Below are 20,371 nucleotides of genomic sequence, written 5' to 3' on the forward strand. Positions count from 1 at the left end.
ATTCTACTGGGCAACGTTGGGGCACTCTTTGCCCTTCCCCCTCTTTGGCAATCGTCTCAGGCTTTGTTTCGAGTTTCACTTCTCGTTTTGGCAGATTAGGTGGCTGCTTACTGGCCACAGTTTCTTTCGTTTCTGGGAACGCTGTCTCTTTCCGATCATCAGTGTCAGGCAAGTCTTTCAGTGCAGTTGGAATCTTCTTGACATGGGTGGCATAGATCCACAACTTCCTTCCATCCACCCGTATTGCCGTCTGCGTTGCCAAAAGTACTTGATGGGGCCCGCGTCACCTGGGTGCTAATGATGACTTTCTTTCAAAGTTCTTTAGCAGCACCCAGTCTCCTGGCTCCAGCGCGTGCCCCGGACCGGTGTATCTCACTGGTAATGCCTCCTGCACCTGCTGTAGAATCAAACGCAATTTCTGCATTAAAAGGCCACAATAAGTACTAAGCACAGGATGTTCTATCTCACTTAGTCGCTTTGGTTGAGGTTTGCACCAAACATTTGCTGGCCTCCCCATTACGATCTCGTACGGGGAGAGCCCAGTTTTAGCCTGCAGTTTTAGTCGTACGCATGCATAATAGTGCTATTGGTAATGCATCCACCCAACTCAACTTGCTTCCCGCACAAATCTTGCTAATCTTTGATTTAAGAATCCCGTTGTGCCTCTCCACAAGACCGGCAGAACTCAGATGCCTTGAACTATGGAATCTCTTATCAATCTGGAGACCAGCAGATATCTGTAATACCACTGCACCCACAAAATGTGGTCCATTATCAGACCATAGGACTCGGGGCAAGCAAAATCTAGAAAAGTACTCCTTCAACATTACTTTTGCAGTGCTCATTGCTGTGCAGTCTTTCAAAGGATATGCCTCTACAAACTTACTGAATGCACAGATCACCACCAAGACGTATATTAAGTTTTGGCACCTCTCCATCTCTATGAAATCAAAATGAATTACCTCAAATGGCATGGAGGACGGGCCAAAACTGCCTGTTGGAGTCACTGTTCCCTTCCGTACATTGTGTTGCAAACACGTGATATAGTTCTGCACCAACCTCTCTGCATTCTTTTTTATGTTTACATTCTGCCAAACTGTAGAAAGGTGCTGTATTATTTTCTTCGCGCAGATGTGCGTAGGGCTGTGGGCCATTGTGACCATTGCAGTCACGTACGAATTTGACAACATCCAGTTTCTAGTTCCCTTGTCCACCAACAACCCTCCAGATCTAACTCAGCAGATCCCTCTGCCCACCCCTGTATTTCATCGGCCGTAGCCTCGGCCTGCATTTCTTTGACAGTCGCAACTCCATCTTCTATCATACAGGGTACTTCCTCTGTCTGAACCGTCATCATCTTGGTATTCAAATCGGTGGCAGTTTGTTTCGCAATTCTGTCTGCAAGCGCGTTTCCCTCTCCTACTTTGCATGTTACTTTTTTATGTGCCTCGCATTTCACTATTGCTAGGCGCTTTGGAAACATGAGTACAGACAGCAATCGTACAATCAATGTTGAATTCTGGCGCCATGTGATGTCAGAAAACCTCTCTCAGCCCAGAGTCGACCAAAATTATGAACCACTCCAAAAGCATACTTACTATCAGTATATATATTCACATTCAAATTTTCAGAAATATCGCAGGCTCTGGTCAATGCTATTATTTACGCCGCTTGTGCTGAATTATAGGGAATTCTTTTTACTTTCTACAACACTCTCTAGGGTAGTGATAGCATATGCGCCAGTTGTCGTGCCATCTGGTAATTTAAAACATGAGCCGTCACAAAATAACTCTCCATCTGGCTTTTTCTGTGGGATATCACTTAAATCAAATCTTCCGTTGGTTTCTTCCTCAGTGACCATTAAGCAATCGTGGGGGGGTGATTCATTCTTCCCAATTTCTTTTATGGTTGGTGGCATTAATTCTGCAGGATTCAAAGCGCTACACCTCATAATTTGGATATGGGGCGCGAACAAGATAATCTCATATCTTGTCAATCTAACAGAGGTGAGGTGTTGCGTCTGTGTCCTATTTAATAGAACGTCTATGGCATGTGGCACCATCAGAATTAAAGTGTGCCCCAATACCGCCCCTTCCGTTTGTTTCACTGACGCAGCAGCTGCTGCGACAGATCGCAAACATCGTGGTAGTGCGCGCGCTACAGGGTCCAGCGCAGAAGAAAAATAGCCGCACGGCCTATTTCTTCCACCTTGTTCCTGTGTCAAAACCGCCAATGCACATCCTTCACTTTCACACACAAATAGTCTAAAAATGTTCTCATAGTTCGCGTACCCAAAACTGGAGCCGAGCATAATGCAGTTTTCAATCCATCAAATGCTTTCTGACATTCCTCATCCCACTGCAAAGGCATAACCGCATCCTTTCTAGTTAAATTCACTAATGGTTTCACAATTAACACAAAATTACCAATCCATTGTCGGCAGTATGAAGCCATGCCTATTATGGCTCTGACTCCTTTTTGTGTCTTTGGAATAGGCATACAAGAAATACTTTCTATGCGTTCTGGCGTTAGTCTTCTCCCTCCTTTCGAAAGAAGGTAGCCCAAATAGGCCACCTCCTTTCGATTATACTGAAATTTCTATAAACTAGCTTTATGGCCATATGCTGCTAGGTGTGACAGTAGTAATACAGTGCTTTCTTTACAAATCTCCTCTGTGTCTGCAGCTAGCAATAGATCGTCTATGTATTGCAAAAGCAGACAACCCACGGGTAATTCCAGCATGTCTAGTTGCTCTTTTAATGCTCCACTGTAAATACTTGGACTTTCCATGTAACCTTGCGGAATCCGCGTAAATGTAAATGATCGTCCTCCTAATGTGAACGGGAACAAATATCTGCTTTCCTTGTCCACTGGAATACTAAAGAATGCATTTTTCAAATCTACTACACTAAAATATTCTGCTGAAAGAGGTATCATTGTCAATATTGTAGTGACAACTGGCACTAGAGGAAATTGTGGATCTACTACCTTATTCAATGCGCGTAGATCAATTATGAAACGGTATGGTACCTCATTACCTCCTTTTTTATAAACCGGAAGAATCGGGCTGTTGCATGTACTGCCTGTAATTTCCTCGATTACCCCTAATTTCACCAAATCTGTAACAATATTCTTCAATCCTTTCTCACCTTCAACCAAAATTTTGTATTGGGGTATTCGCGGTAGGGTAACACCTTCTTTCAAAAAAATCTTCACTGGCTCTATCTTTAAACATCCCACATCGTTGTCATGCATTGCCCATATACAGGTTGGTACTTTACTTAATTCCCCTGGTAACGCTTCGAACATGAATTCTGACACAGGGGCATCATGTGGCCATTTCGTTAGAAACACTCCGTCTGCCGTGCAATGTATAACAGAACCTAGTTTTTTCAAGGAAAGGACAATGTTCAGTAAATGGTCCTATGGTAACGGGGACTGGTTTGGACACTGGGTTTATGACTGGTGTACCTGCGAACCCTACGGAACCCTACAGAAATATTCTTTTGCCCTGACAGTGGTATATCCGGAACCAAGTGATGGTCTATTGAACACTTCTGTGCTCCTGTATCTACAAGAAAGCGGTGCTCCTCATTCCCGACTCTCATTTCTATGTAGGGTCCTCTCTGATTCACGCGAATAGACACTGGTTCCGACCCCTGTCCTGGGCTGTCCTATTGGGGAAATAACACATCATCCGAAGTGTAATCATCACTGTTACTGTAATACGTGTTTGGCTGTGTATCGAAAACATTTCCACTCTTCCCTCTATTTCCCCCACTCTGATTTCCATATTGTTGATTTTGCTGTCCCTGACTCTGGTTTGGGGCATTTTGGGGCATTTTGGTTTTGGCCTTGGTTTTGATTACCACTGTTATTGTGATGCTGCTGCATACTATTCCTATTTGGTCCATTCGCTCCTGGGTGTCCTCTATGCTGTTTCCTCTGACCAGACCCATTTCTATTCTGTAGATGTGGACATTGCGCTCGCCAATGTCCTTCTCTTTACAATATGCACATTGATTCGGTCCCACTGTTCCCCCATGCATATTCGAATTACTCCTTCCTTGTACGTTCCCTTGCCCTATATTATGTCCTGTTACTTGCTGCAATAGTACCTGTGTTCTTATTAGACATTCTTTCAAATCCGTCCCCACCTGTTTTAGCAACGATAATTCGTTCACCATCTCCTTCTGCCCCAGAGATGGTAATTGCTGCCGTTTATTATGCGAACCCTTTTCCCCCTTCCCAGGTCTCCCGATATCCCTACTCTTGTATGCAGTTGTAGTAAACACTTTGACAGGTGCAGTAAACGTTTCGACATAATCATTATCTAATTCATCTCTAAGCTCAAAAAGTCTATACACATGTTCTCTCACTTCTTCATCCCTCTCCCTACAGCGTGCTAATGCATTCAAATCTAACAATCGCTGTGGTGGTAATTTCCCAATTAGCTGTTTCCATTTCTCCACCAAATATTCACCCATGCAGTCCAACACTACCTGTCTTTCGTTGCTTCTACGGAAGTCGTATATCGAAGCCACTGCTGCCGCCCCATCATTCTCGTCTATATACAACTCTGCCTGTTGCTGCAATTCCACCTTCCTTTCTTTGCTGATTGCGCTGCGGGTTACCCTCGTGCACCCCCGTTGGTCAGTCCCGCCTCTTGCCCCCGTGGTTTCAACTTCAACCCCAGGAGGAACGGACGGTATCGAGTCTGTGCCTGAGGCGGGAGGTGCGGGTGGGACAGTGGGAACAGGCAGTGTCTGTTGTGGGCCTGATTGGCTAATAGGAAGTGTTACGCGCACAGTCTGTGGCTGCGGGAGGGCTTGAGCTACCGGAGCGGGAGCTTGAGCTACGGGCGGGCTCTGGGCAATAGCTACTGACATGTCTGGTCTTACTTCTGATCTTGGACCTTGTTTTGTATGGGTCAATATATTTTCTATCAATTCATCTGCTATGTGTAATTCTCGTTGTGGGTATATCTTTTCTATATTCAACTGGTCACGCCTACTTGCCCTTCTTAGACTCTCAGTCCACTCCTCCTCCTCTTTCTCTTATGCTACTTCGCCTTTCGATTTATGCCTGCGCGCATGCTTTGCTCTGCTTTTCAATCCGAGCATTGCTTCCTTTCTCCAGTCTTTAATAGTCTCAAATGCTGCACGACGCGCTTTCTTTTTTATAACACCCTTTCCAGGTTGTCTATCCTCGTTATCCCAAAACTACCATTAATTGGCCACTGATGGTCTTGTTGCTTTCTGGTTTGCCTATGCCAAGTCTCACAGAATATTATCGCACCCACTCCATACTTCACATACATCTCATACGCCGGCGTTCCCCCAGGTGGTACAATTTGACATCTTCCAAAGATTGTCTACCACAGCGGAAAAACCCCGCTAGGGTGGACAATACCCCAGGCATGTTTCAACCTTCCTGTCAGGGCCAAAACCAAGAACAGACCTAGGCAGGGGGTGCAGAGGGGCATGGTGGGGGCTGTGATGAGTGTACGAGTTATTCCCAGAAAAGTGTATCCATTTAAAAGGCTGCTGTGCCCCTTCTGCAGAAAAGCAGCCTTCAAAGACTACAGTTCCCAGCATGCTCGGGGGCGCCGCGGGCCAATCAGGAGTCCAGCAGGGTGTGGCTCGTCAACGCGCATGCGCAAGCCCCGAGGCACGGGGCTTGCGCTTCAGACTTCGGAAGGAGAGGACGTGCAGAGCCCAGCTCCTCCAGAATCACTCGCGAGGGGCCCCGCCCCGCCGGAGAAGCAGTTCGGGCCCTCGCTCCAGCAAGATAAGTTCTTAAACCCATCTTGGGAATCAGAGGAATCGGGGGAGAAGCGCAGGGGGCTTTAGCCCGCCCATTCCTAGCCCCTGCGCATACCGAAAAGATAAGTGCGCGTGTATCTTAGACGCGCCGCCAGTCTGTTGTGGGGAAGCGGAGCGTACGAAAGGCTTGAACGTGTGTTTCCGCCTCCTGGGACCAGGGAGAACAGGGGGCACGGGAGGCGAAAACACACGTGGCAAAGTATTCGCGACGGTCTGAAGGAAGACCCCTGTGGAAGTTAAATAACTAGTGGAGAAGCCTCAGAAAAGAGGCGAACTTGGGCACACTGAGAAGCCCGTTATTTGAGCTCGGGTGGCAACAAGAAATGTTGTGTGTTTGTATGTGTGTGAGGAATGAATGAGAATATGGGAATGCAGAGGCAAAACCCTAACGCGTGTTATTTCTTTTAGCTTCTTGGACCTGCACTGAACACTACGGACCTGCCACAAGACTTGACGGCTTCATCACGGACAGGACACAGAAAACTAGAGCTAAGTGTGCATGCTGAAAATGCTAATTAGTTGTGCACTGAACTAGGTGCATGGTTTTGACTTGTATGGAGAATTAATCAGTGGGCCTCAGTCTGACTAAGTGGAAGTGGAGTGTAAATAGCTACTTGGTACCAAGTACAATTGAAGGCGTGCAACAATCAACCCTTTCCCCTAAATTCCCCGTCCTATCCACAACCACTACCCAATCCTCAATCCGGTTTCCCTAATATTCCCCCAACCTATCCAATCAACGAGACCCTAACCCTCCTTCCCTGCTCTGGTCCGGGTAGCCTGCGTAAGCTTCGACTTGCAGGCTCCACGACCATAGTGGGGGTGGTTGGTACTGCGTCGCTCCTGCGCCTAGGACCAGAGTGCTTTGACAGAAGCGCAAGCCCACGTATTTTCCAGGCGCCTGAGCGGCACAGCCAACCCTCGCAACAGTCATGGAAGAGATCGCTAAAGCCTTGCAGGATTTGCAAGGGGAGTTAGCCGCATCCAGGCAAGAATACGCTACCTTGTCCGCGCAAGTACGGAGTCTAGCAGCCCAAGCATTGCCCTTACCTGGTCAACCGTCTACCCCGTTACAGGTACATGTAACCCCGGAAGCCATAGTTCCTCTTGCACCTCCAGAGCGATATGCAGGGGATCCGCAAAAATTCTCCACATTTTTGACCCAGTGTCGTCTCCACTTCCTCACCAAGGCGTCAGCCTTTCGGTCTGCTCAAGCACGTACTGCCTTTGTGATATCGTACCTTACAGGGGACGCCGCCTCTTGGGCGAATCCTCTAGTTCAAAAAGACGATGCTGTCTTGTATGACTGGGATGAGTTCCTTGGGGAATTCGAGAAAATCTTTAATCAACAGGCAGCCACCCTCTGTAAAGATCGGGAATTGCTGAGTTTAAGACAAGGAAATAGGGAACTGGTGACTTATGTCACGCAGTTCAACCGGCTAGTGGCAGAAGCCGAATGGCCCAGAGAAAAAAGGATGTCCCTATTTTATCAGGGACTGAAAGACGAGTTAAAAGATCTTATAGCTCAGGTTGACCCACAGCCAAGAGAGTGTTCGGATATGATTAATCTAGCCTTGCGTCTCGACCACCGCTTGGCGGAAAGGCGAGGCGATAAGAGAAGAGGAGACTTCCGTCCTGTACCACGGTTAGACCAACATAAAGGATCTCGATGGACGGTGGACAAATCCGAGGGGGAAGAGCCGATGCAAATCGGCTCGATCCGGGGCCCCCTAACAAAAGAAGAGAAAGAGCAGAGAAGAAAAGACGGGGTCTGTATGTATTGCGGTAAGGCTGGGCATTTCGTTCGCGAATGCCCTGCCAAACCAAAAAACCAGGGAAACGCATCGGCTCGCCGGTAGTGGGGGTCACCCGGTCGAGCCTAGTTAGCAGGGCCCCAATTGCAGGCTATTCAAATCATGGGCCATATATCACCCAGAAGGGTTACCTAGAGTTCTTGACAAAGAAAAAAGGGGTTACACTGTTGATTGACTCAGGGGCGACTGGCAATTTCATCGATGCCCAGTTCGTGGGTACTTTAGGAATTCCGGTGCAATGTAAACCCAAGTCAGAACTGGTACATGCAGTAGATGGTACTCCCCTTAGTTCAGGTCCCGTTACCCATAGTACCTGTGTTATGATCCTTCACTGTGGAGATGGGCATACAGAAAAGATTGCCTTTGACATTATTGCCGCCCCGCAATTTGGGCTTATCCTGGGATTGCCATGGTTAAAAAAGCATGACCCTCACATTCAATGGACCTCAGGGTCGATAGACCTGAATTCTCCATTTTGCAGAGAACATTGTTTTAAAAAGGCTTTGCCGGGCTTACACTCCATCAGCATTGCTAATAGTCAACCAGAGGTACGTCCTGAAGATCTGCCCCAAGAATATACCGATTTTGTGGACGTGTTTAATAAACTGGCTGCCGAGTCTTTACCTCCACACCGGCCCTTTGATTGCCGGATAGACCTGGAGCCAGGAGCGGTATTGCCATGCAGCCGCATCTACGCGTTGACCGAGGCTGAAAATGACCACCTCCGGGAATATATAGCATCCAACCTCAAGAGTGGTTTTATACGGCACTCTAATTCTCCGGTTTCGTCACCTCTGTTCTTCGTACCGAAGAAGTCCGGGGAGCTCCGGACTTGTATTGATTACCGCGGAGTGAACCGGATAACCATTAAAAACCGTTATCCGCTCCCTTTAATCCCTGTACTCCTTGACCAAGTTCGGGATGCGGTCATCTATACCAAGTTGGACCTTCGAGGCGCATACCATCTGGTACGGGTGCGAGAAGGAGACGAGTGGAAGACCGCCTTCCGAACCAAGTTCGGATTGTATGAATATCAGGTTATGCCATTCGGCCTCTGTAACGCCCCCGCCGCCTTCCAACACTTCCTGGACGAGGTACTCCGAGAATATTTAGACGTATGTGCCGTGGTGTACATCGATGATATCCTCATCTATTCCAGTAGCCTCCAGGAACATGTCCAACATGTACGTGCGGTATTGCAGAAATTGAGTGGACATCACCTCTACGCAAAACTGGAAAAGTGCGAATTTCATCGTACCACTGTAGAGTTCTTAGGTTATTTCCTAACCCCAATCGGCGTACAAATGGATACCAAAAAGGTGCAGGCAATTTTGGATTGGGCACCTCCGGCTAATGTAAAAGATATACAATCCTTTCTAGGGTTTGCAAACTTCTACAGATGCTTTGTTAAGAACTTTTCAGCATTGGTTACTCCAATCACGAAGCTTCTTCGTAAGGGTTGCCCGTTTGTTTGGGATGCCTCAGCCGAACAGGGTTTCAGTCGACTCAAAAAGGCCTTCACCGACGCTCCGGTACTAAAACACCCAGACTTGTCCAGACCGTTTGTGGTTGAAACGGACGCCTCCAGTTATGCTCTGGGGGCCATTCTGTCTCAAAGGGATCTCACGACAGGTCTATTACATCCGGTGGCCTATTATTCGAGGAAGCTGCTGCCAGCTGAAGTGAATTATATCATTGCAGACCGAGAACTTTTGGCAATAAAAGCAGCATTTAGTGAATGGCGGCACTATCTGATGGGGGCACGTCATACGATAACAGTAATCACAGACCATCGAAACCTGCAATTTATCAAAACCGCCAAGACCTTGAGCCCGCGTCAGTTGCGTTGGGCCATGTATTTCGCGGAGTTCGATTTTATCATCACATATAGGCCCGGAAACAGCAACCAGAAAGCTGACATCTTATCACGCTATCCTGAGCCGACAATTCGAGAGGCGAACCCCACGCCCCAGTCCATAATCCCTCCCGCTCACATCATTGGAGCGACCTCTGACTTCTTTGAAGACATTCAGAAAGAAATCTCTATGCAAGAACTGCACCATTGGTGCAAACAGGACCCTCGGAACTTAATTCTTGCAGGACTTCCTTACCACGCTCATGCACTGTATCTGCCTACTACGGCACTCCGAGAAAAGGCCATGTCGTGGTGTCATGATTCATCCCTTGTAGGTCATCCGGGAAGATCAAAAACACAAGAATTGGTGGCTAGATATTTTTGGTGGCCAAAGTGGCGACAGGATGTTCAACAACACATATTGAAGTGTGACATCTGTGCCCGTAATAAAGCCAGTCACCAAAAACCTGCGGGTCTTCTGCGTCCCTTACCGACTCCGGACGTACCATGGCACACTGTAACCATGGACCTCATTGTGGATCTCCCGCCTATACAAGGTCACACTTCAATATTGGTGATAGTAGATACCTTTTCTAAAATGGCCCATTTTATTCCTTGCAAGGGGGTCCCAACCGCTAGTGCAATTGCGGAACTCTTCCTGCAACACGTCATTCGCCTACACGGGCTTCCACACCATGTTATTACCGACAGAGGCCCACAGTTTACCTCACGATTTTGGCGTGAATTTTGTAAGATTATTGGGATGGAAATCCATTTGTCATCCGGGTACCATCCCGAGACCGACGGCCAAACAGAGCGTGTGAACCAGGGGCTCGAGCAATACTTGCGTTGCTTTGCTGCAAGCAGAGAAACCACTTGGGTCCAGCATACTTGGTTAGCTGAACTGGCCTACAATAATGCTGTACATATGTCCACAAAAAAAACTCCCTTTTACTGTCTTTATGGACGACATCCACATATCCTTCCTGTAGCTGTCCCGTCCTTAGAAGTGGAATTGCCCACACTAGCGGGACAGCGAATTGAAATTGAGCAAGTATGGAAGGAGGTACAGGGTAATCTCGTTAGAGCAAAACACTCTTATAAGTATTATGCAGACAAAAAGCGCCGTACCGGTCCTTCTTATCGTGTGGGTGACAAAGTGTGGCTTTCCACCCGCAATATTCGATTGGATGGTCCCAAAAAATTACAGCCCCGTTACTTAGGCCCCTTCCCAATTGTAAGAATCGTGAATCCAGTTGCAGTTCGATTGGAATTACCATCCCAAATGAAAATTCATCCCACGTTCCACACGTCCCTGCTAAAACCTGCCCCGTATGGAGCTCCCATCAAGAAAAACCCCCCGATAATGGTTCACGGAGAACCTGAATATGAAGTTCGTGCAATTTTAAACTCCAAAAAAGGCGCCAATGGCCAATTGTATTATTTAGTGGACTGGGTGGGGTATGGACCGGAAGAGCGCTCGTGGGAGCCCTCACATCACGTTCATGCTCCACGATTGTTGCGCACTTTCCATAAGAATTATCCAGATAAACCCGGAGGGTCTACCTTCCGTGGGAGGGGGAGTGCTGTCAGGGCCAAAACCAAGAACAGACCTAGGCAGGGGGTGCAGAGGGGCATGGTGGGGGCTGTGATGAGTGTACGAGTTATTCCCAGAAAAGTGTATCCATTTAAAAGGCTGCTGTGCCCCTTCTGCAGAAAAGCAGCCTTCAAAGACTACAGTTCCCAGCATGCTCGGGGGCGCCGCGGGCCAATCAGGAGTCCAGCAGGGTGTGGCTCGTCAACGCGCATGCGCAAGCCCCGAGGCACGGGGCTTGCGCTTCAGACTTCGGAAGGAGAGGACGTGCAGAGCCCAGCTCCTCCAGAATCACTCGCGAGGGGCCCCGCCCCGCCGGAGAAGCAGTTCGGGCCCTCGCTCCAGCAAGATAAGTTCTTAAACCCATCTTGGGAATCAGAGGGATCAGGGGAGAAGCGCAGGGGGCTTTAGCCCGCCCATTCCTAGCCCCTGCGCATACCGAAAAGATAAGTGCGCGTGTATCTTAGACGCGCCGCCAGTCTGTTGTGGGGAAGCGGAGCGTACGAAAGGCTTGAACGTGTGTTCCCGCCTCCTGGGACCAGGGAGAACAGGGGGCACGGGAGGCGAAAACACACGTGGCAAAGTATCCGCGGCGGTCTGAAGGAAGACCCCTGTGGAAGTTAAATAACTAGTGGAGAAGCCTCAGAAAAGAGGCGAACTTGGGCACACTGAGAAGCCCGTGATTTGAGCTCGGGTGGCAACAAGAAATGTTGTGTGTTTGTATGTGTGTGAGGAATGAATGAGAATATGGGAATGCAGAGGCAAAACCCTAACGCGTGTTATTTCTTTTAGCTTCTTGGACCTGCACTGAACACTACGGACCTGCCACAAGACTTGACGGCTTCATCACGGACAGGACACAGAAAACTAGAGCTAAGTGTGCATGCTGAAAATGCTAATTAGTTGTGCACTGAACTAGGTGCATGGTTTTGACTTGTATGGAGAATTAATCAGTGGGCCTCAGTCTGACTAAGTGGAAGTGGAGTGTAAATAGCTACTTGGTACCAAGTACAATTGAAGGCGTGCAACAATCAACCCTTTCCCCTAAATTCCCCGTCCTATCCACAACCACTACCCAATCCTCAATCCGGTTTCCCTAATATTCCCCCAACCTATCCAATCAACGAGACCCTAACCCTCCTTCCCTGCTCTGGTCCGGGTAGCCTGCGTAAGCTTCGACTTGCAGGCTCCACGACCATAGTGGGGGTGGTTGGTACTGCGTCGCTCCTGCGCCTAGGACCAGAGTGCTTTGACACTTCCCCCTGGTTAATCAACCTTACCTAGGGCGTTTGATTTTGCAAAGTCAACTCTCAACCAATATCAGGATACTTTGAATGGGGAATGACTCACCTGATAAATCAAGTCGTCTGTATACTGACGCACCAAAGGACGTCGTGTCTGCGTTTCTTGGCTTCTGCCTCGTTACGGGACCCTCGCCTCCTTGTTCTCTAGCCAGGCACGTCGATCAGGGATCAGATGTGTGCAGATCTGCAAAGGAGTCTCTCATCACTTTCACAGGGTGCCCCGAACACCTCTTGATCCCGGCTCGATCGTCCCGTCCCCGCCGTTCTCTGCCTTACTCAATTACAACGTTATGCGATGGAACAAGTGGGGGAGGGTCCCTATTCAGGCGCCATCTTCAAAGGGGCCCCTAGGAGACCCTGACGTCTATGGAAACAAGGCGAGTCACCACACACGATAGATACGCCAGACACGAGGTTGTATTCCCAAAGCTAGGGTTTATTGCAAAGCAAAAGTCTCAGTTGGCCAACTCTGTCTTACGCCCCGCGACGTGTATCTCTAGACCTCGAGGGACGCAAGAGAGTGAATTACGTACATCAGTTACATATATACAAAATGCATATCAAACAATCAGCTATGACATGTTTAACACCCCCCCTTTATTGGGTTCCTTTGAACTTGGTGTGATGATGGACATCTCCGACCACTATGACACCTTCAAACATCTATTCTAGTAACAATTTGCAATTTGTGAGTGCGAAGGCATCTTTCAGTTGTTGAATAGAACAAAGCGCTTCTGTTCCTGGAAGCGAGCTACATACGGGGGGAAGAGTTGCATTCCGGACCTTGCTATCTATCAGGTGCTATTCGTGTCCTGGGAGCCGACCCGCTCTAGCGGGCTCAGCAAAGGGGGGCCATAAGAAAAGCATAATTCAAGCCTTTAGCAGTATTATTCTAACATATTCTACCATATAACGAGACTGGCTGGCAGCTGTGAAATTATTAAATGCCCTGCAGCTCTGCTTCAAGGCTACATTCGGGAGGGAGCCGTCCATTCTTCTTAGCGCTGCCTACCTTTGTGTTTCAGCGAACTCTTGTTATCCTCACGGCCCTGCGGCCTTGTCCTTTTCACATATAGACAACAATGTTTCACAGTCGAGCAGTGTAAGCGGAAAATATACTGCGAAGCAATAGGGACAGAAAGCAATGAGCAATGGTTAGAAAATAAATGGCGATTCTTGTTACATCAACATGGCCGTTCATTGGCAAACTCGAAAATGCGTTTGCGGTCTCAAAGGAGAGGTATCCGTATTTCTAGACTGACAATCTGACAACCAATTTGTGACAAATTGAAGTTGACATGTCAGAAAATATGCCACGAAATCCGGCACCTTTATCCCTCCACGTTCGTGTGATCTCTGTAACTTCTCTAACGCCAATCTACATCTCGAGTTGTGCCATAGAAAACCCTGAAATATGGCATTAAATGTCCTAAAAAGGCTTTAGGTATATCACACGGGAGGTTAGTAAAATAGTGGAGCTGCCTCGGAAGCACCACCATCTTCAATAACGCGGCCCTCCCCATTAATGAGAGCAGCAGCTTGGCCCAGAAAGTCATGGATTTCTCAATTTTGCTGACTGCCGTATTCTGTAGGTGTTCTGTTTTTAGGATCATGATAAATATCTACTCCTAGATTTCTGCAGGGCTTTCCTTTATACACCACTACTAGGGGGACCAAGCATGACTTCTGTGCATTAATTCTAATATCGGATAGATCTGCATAGCATTCTAACACATCTAGAATGTATTGTAAATTAGTTTCCAGATTTTGTAGGTAAAGGAGCATATCATCCGCATATAAGGAGATCAGGTGATTGCTGCCCTGTGAGTTTATGCCCGCCTCTTGGTATTCTTTCCGTAAATATGCTGCTAATGGATGCAAGGCCATTAAAATACCATAGGGGACCATGGACAGCCCTGCCGTGTGCCTTTACCTAACCGCAATTGTTCCGAGATGTTGGTGCCCATCCTGGCTCTTGCCACTGAGTTACTATATAGCAGCTTAACCCATTTGATATAAGTAGGACCTACACCAAAGCATTCCAGCACCGCCAGCAGCCATGGCCAAATGACCGAATCGAATGCATCGAGCGAGGCTAGCGCCAGCGGCCGAGAGCTATCGTGTGTGTGGCCTATGATATGATGCAGCCGCCTCAGGTTACCTGTAATACTTCTATCTGGAACATAACCAGTCTGATCCGGGTATATACGTTTATGAATTACTGGCTTCAGTCTGTTAGCCATTAGCGCTGTTAGTATCTTCCCATCCTGATTAAGCAGCAAAAGGAGCCTGTAAGTGCTGCATTCAGATTCGGGTTTGTTAGGTTTCAATAGTGGGACAATAATTGATTCTCTCAGTGACAAAGGCAACATCGCTAATAATGGGGACGTGACCTCGGCCATTAATTCTTTGTAAAATTCACTGGGCAATCCGTCTGTCCCTGGTGTCTTGCCTGTCGGCTAACCTCTTATAGTATATTCTAAGTCCTCTGTGGAGATGGGGGCATCTAGCTTGTCCGCAACCTCAGCAAACAGCTTTGGAAAATCTATCAGTGCAAGAGCTGCATCTATGTCCGCCTCACTGGACCCTGACATTTCCTCATATAACGCCTTGTAATAATCGTAAAAACATTCATTTATGCCCTCTTGTGTCTTGCAGACCTCACCATTTTCCGCAACTATTCCTCGTATCATGTCCCGTTCGGATTCGCTTTTATATAACCAGGCCAGTAGACATCACGGTTTATCCCCTTCAGCATGCTTTCTTTCCACATATTTCTTTTAGCTCAACATACCCAGTCTATTCCAGTGCTTCAGGCACTTCTGCTGTGCACCGGTAGCTTCCTGAGCTCTTTCCTCTAGACAAACTTCTGGAACTATTCATGGCTTCTAATTTAGATTCTGCTTCCCGTAAATCCCTTTCTATCGTGGAGTGAACCCCCACGCCTTAGCAATCACTATATCTCTGATCACCCCTTTGAATGCCTCCCACAGTGTGCTCACACATTCAACACTTCCTGTATTATGTGCGAAATAGTCCTTTACGCACTCCCGCAAATGTACCTGGTATGCTCCATCCCTCAGAGAATCGCTTCTAAGCCTCCACATCGGGAGGCACTCCCTTGGGAGGGAAGCGTGCCATGCGACCACTAGAGGGGCATGATCTGATAGCTCTCGTGCTTTATATTCTGCAGATTTGAATTCTCCCAAGGTTTCTCCACCCGTGAAGACATAATCCAATTTAGTGTATAGTTTTTGGGGGGCAGTATAATGCGAGTATTTTCGGGTCAGCGGATGTAAGGACCGCCAAATACATGAACGTTGAATGCCTGCAACAATGTATTCAGGGCTTTCACCGAAGGGGCAGTGTGTATGAATTTGTCATCTGATCTATCCAGCGCAGGGTTGAACGTGCAGTTAAAATCTCCACCCCAAATCAATGTACCATCCCTGCAGGAGCTTATTTGTGGATATAACATGCGAAAGAAGGCTGCAGTCTCCTGGTTTGGTGCATATGTGTTAACAATGCAGAATTCTCTATGTTCGACTCTACCCTGCATTACAAACATCCTGCTTTCTTTATCTTGAACAGTTCCGAGCACCCTCAATGGCACTGTAGGCACCACCCATATTAGTACCCCCGTGCATATGCTGAATATGGCGATCCCAGCGTTATAACTCTCAATTCTTTAGCAAGGGCACTCTGTTACTCTCTTGTGAGATGCGTTTCTTGAAGAAGTGCTATGACGATTTTTTGACATTACAAATATGTCATGATCCTATTACGTTTGATATAGCTATTAAGACATTAACGGGCCGATTCATGGAACAACCGTGCACCGAAAATCCCAGCGCAAGCAGGCGCAAGGAGGCGCAAGCCTGCGAAAGCAAGCGCATGCACACGCGTGCGATTCAAGGAAGGCGCTGCGCTACTTTCTCACTGGTTGTGTGCCAAATCCGTACATGGCGCACGCGGGCACACACGTCATCAAACGGCGTGCGCTTCATGCACAGCAAAAGCACACATAGCGCAGCGCACACAACAAAAGTGGGCGGAACAGTGGGCGTAACATGCGGAATGGGGAATAACGCGTGAAAAAGAAGGCGTAACTGGGGAAGTACTGCAGGGAACTACACGGAACGCCCACACGCACGCGAACAACCCGTATTAATGGATTTGAATACGGGAAACCCGCGCACTGCAAAAGACGCACACAGGCGTCAACGCGTCCGCCACACGAAGGCAGGCGGAAGTGTCCCCGCGCACAGCATAAAAGTGCGCGCAAACAACAAACAGGTATATACAGCTACGATGAATGCCCCATTTGTCGCAGCACTGATCGTGGGACACCGCAGGAGTAGGAGAATAGCCAGGACACACATTTTTTCACCACGGACAAGCCTTTTTGGGATACCTGACGACCAGGTCTATGGCAGGTATAGGTTTCCACCCCATATCATCCTAGACCTGGTCAGGGAGTGGGAAGATGACCTAACATCCCCCACCCTCTGCTCCCAAGCATTGAGCCCCTTGGAGAAGGTTCTCAATGTCCTGCATTTTTTGGCCACTGGGTCTTTTCAGCAGACTACTGCCATAGTGGGTGGGGTCTCACAGGCCACGCAGTCACGCTGCCTACACCAGGTATTGGCAATCATGACAGCGCGCCCCTCAGTCCGCAGTTACATATACATGCCCAGAACACTCGCAGAAAGGCAGGCCATTGTCTAGGACTTTTACAGGGTGGCACACTTCCCCAAAGTGCTCAGTGCCATAGATTGCACCCATGTGGCCCTACGTCCACCTAGGGCCACTGAGCACATCTACCGAAACCGCAAGCACTGGCATTCCATCAATGTACAGATGGTAAGCGATGCAAAGGGAATCATCACTTCTGTCTATGCAAACTACCCTGGCTCCACCCATGACAGTTTCATATACAGAATGTCCGCCCTGAGCCGGGCCCTGGAAGCTGGGCAGCATGGCGACACATGGCTCCTAGGTGAGTACAAATGCCCTTGCACATACATGCATGTCACACACACACACAAATACACAAACTCCAATAATCACAACCATTATCACCTCTCCAGGGGACAGTGCCTACCCTCTGAGCAACTCCATGATGACGCCAATCCGGAACCCCACCACACCACCCCAGGTAAGATACAACGCGGCCCATATTGCAACCAGGGCCATAGTGGAGCGCACATTCGGAGTGCTCAAGTCACGCTTACGCTCCCTTGACCGCTCTGGCGGGCAGCTACTTTATGCACCCCCAGTAGTGTACAGGATCATTGTGGCAGCATGTGTCCTGCACAATGTTGCAACATGACAGGGTGTACCGGTGGACATGGTGGTGCCCCCACATCCCCAACCACAGGCACAGGCGCTGCCCATGGGAGGGGATAGGGCACGTGGCGAGGAAGCCCGGTCCCAGCTTGTGGCCAGATTTTTCACCTAAACTCCCAACCCTGCGGAGTGCACAGAGGCCTGGCACATACCAGGTGACAATCGATGATGACAAAGAGACAGTCAACTGTCACAACCTTACCACCCTGAGATTGTTGCTATGGAATTGCTACATTGTGTGCATCCCTAGCTACTTAAACACAAGTAATCCTGTGTGACCAAAAGGCACACATGCAAGGTGTGAATCACACAGACCTGCACAACAGGCCATGACTATCACTGGTATGTCACTCAAACCCTCCCAAACCACAACATGACATGGCAAGCAATAGCCATACACCACCACAGTACCAATAAGGGACACATTGCCATGTGAAAAATGTAAATGGGCATCAGACAATGATGCCTGACATGGAATCAGATAAAATGACTGACCAGCAACCTCCCACCCAAAATAAGTCATACCCAAATGCATTCCAAAAGTTGTATTTGAAACATAACAATTAATGCCTGTCCACATGCACAATGTGCATTGCATAATCAACACTGCAGCTACTGTGTGCCGTGTCCACCTCCTGCAACACACTGCTCAGCGCACTGCACAGTGAACAGCCATTGTGTGTGATGCACACCCTGAGCATCACATCTAAGCGACAAACTACATAAAATAACAAAATTAGGCATGTACAGGATCCACAAATGGTCAAAGAACATTTGCTGCAGGGACACAGTGGGCACCAGAAGGCAAACAGAGTGTACACGTGGACATGTAAGGGTGGTTGTACATGTAGTGGATCATAGTGCGAGTGTGTGGGTCAGTAGGGACAGGCACTCAACATATGCATGTGAAATCAAGTGACCATCACTGTCCTCTACACATCACAGGGGACCATTCACCATGTGTACACCCCAGCATGTCAAACCACAACTATCCCCTCACACCTGAAAGGTAAACACAACACATGAACAGGCATTGATGAGTAGAATTCATCATGTACATAGGAAAGCACAATTACAATTTCAGGGTGCCCATCACACTGCAGGGCAAGGCAACTATCAACAACAACCCCCCACTCCCACAAATCACCACGACACACTGAACAACTGCATCTGGGTTATTCATCCGACATCCTTGAATTCCACCTGGCCACAATGTTTCTCGCTTCCCCTTGTGTGTAAAAAGTTGCCAGCACCCTCAGAGTCCACCTAGATTTGCAAAAGCACAAAATCCAAGAGAACTCAAAGCAGGACAACACAGAAGCCAAGCAAATACCCTGCAGGCAGTAAAACAAACCAGAACAGCCTCCAGTAGTTGACCTCAGGTAGCAGTACGCCACAAAGGCCAAGTACTACCACAATGATGTTAACAACCAAGGTAGCACAGTAAAACAATGTCACAACAGGATCTGAACCATGTGTGGTACATAACATAGAATGAAGCACCACAAACGGATGTGTACTGTCACTGCTCCCGTGTACAGGCGCAGGAGTGGCACAAAACAACCCCCCCACAGTGGTCTGGGTGCCTGCAAGGTCTAACTCACACAGGCCTCTGAGACCCTGGTGGGGAAGGAGGGTCAGGGATATGCAGTCGGCACAGGGATTGGCATAATGGATAACCGGAATGGGGGGCAGCAGAGGGGAGTAGGATTGACACGGGAAAGTAGGGAATGGACCAAAATGTAGTACACACATTAACACATACACAAATAGACCAAACTTGTTCACATGCACATAGCAGCAAATTACTCAAATGGAAGTCAAAGAGAAACGTATCTCTGGGGTGAGTGCTGGCCTCCTGCCTGCGCACGCTCCAGTCCCGTAACAGGAGCAGTTCAATGCTGCAAAGAGAGCCACAGTTAATAATCTCTGCGGACCCAAAACACACAAACACACCACCAAATATGCCCCAAAGTAACAAAATACTCTACAAACAGACAATCTTGTGTGGATGCTTCATACCCATACGTAACATTACCCCTGTGATGGTTCATACACAGTCAATGCATTAAGTCAGGCACCGATGGGTGCGTGGCAAATGGAACACCAATGTGTCACGATTCACACAACATGAAATGTTCCCTGGGTAAGCAGACAGACGCATATAGCAAGGTCTGACTTCAGAACAAGTCCTGCACCACCATGACCAAAATAAAGTAGCCAGTGCATGTATCAAATTCTACTTGGAAATGAAATGCACTGCACCCGAGTCTGTCCCTTGCTGTCTGTCCCTGTGAGCTGCTTCATTCCATGTTTTGCAACACTACATGGCTAATCCAAGTGCCTCAATGGACCCTGGTGGAACGGAGGGTATGTGCCACTGCCCATGCAGGTGCCCCAGTCAACCTTCCCAGCACCTAGCCATCAGTCCACCAACACATCTGAGCTGTATTGTGCGCTTCAACATCAATATTTGTCCAAGCTCACCGTCAGTGCTGCTACGAAGCATGGATGTTCAACTGGCCAGGTGGAAGGTTTGCTGTGTTGTGACCCCCCTGTGCTGCTCACCTTGCCTGGAGTCCCTTGAAATACGTCATCGTTTATTGGATATATGATCGCAATCCCTGTGC

The sequence above is a fragment of the Ambystoma mexicanum genome, chromosome 3q (genome assembly GCF_040938575.1).
Source record: "Ambystoma mexicanum isolate Mex_15411 chromosome 3q, UKY_AmexF1_1, whole genome shotgun sequence".
In the NCBI taxonomy this organism is placed as follows: Eukaryota; Metazoa; Chordata; class Amphibia; order Caudata; family Ambystomatidae; genus Ambystoma; species Ambystoma mexicanum.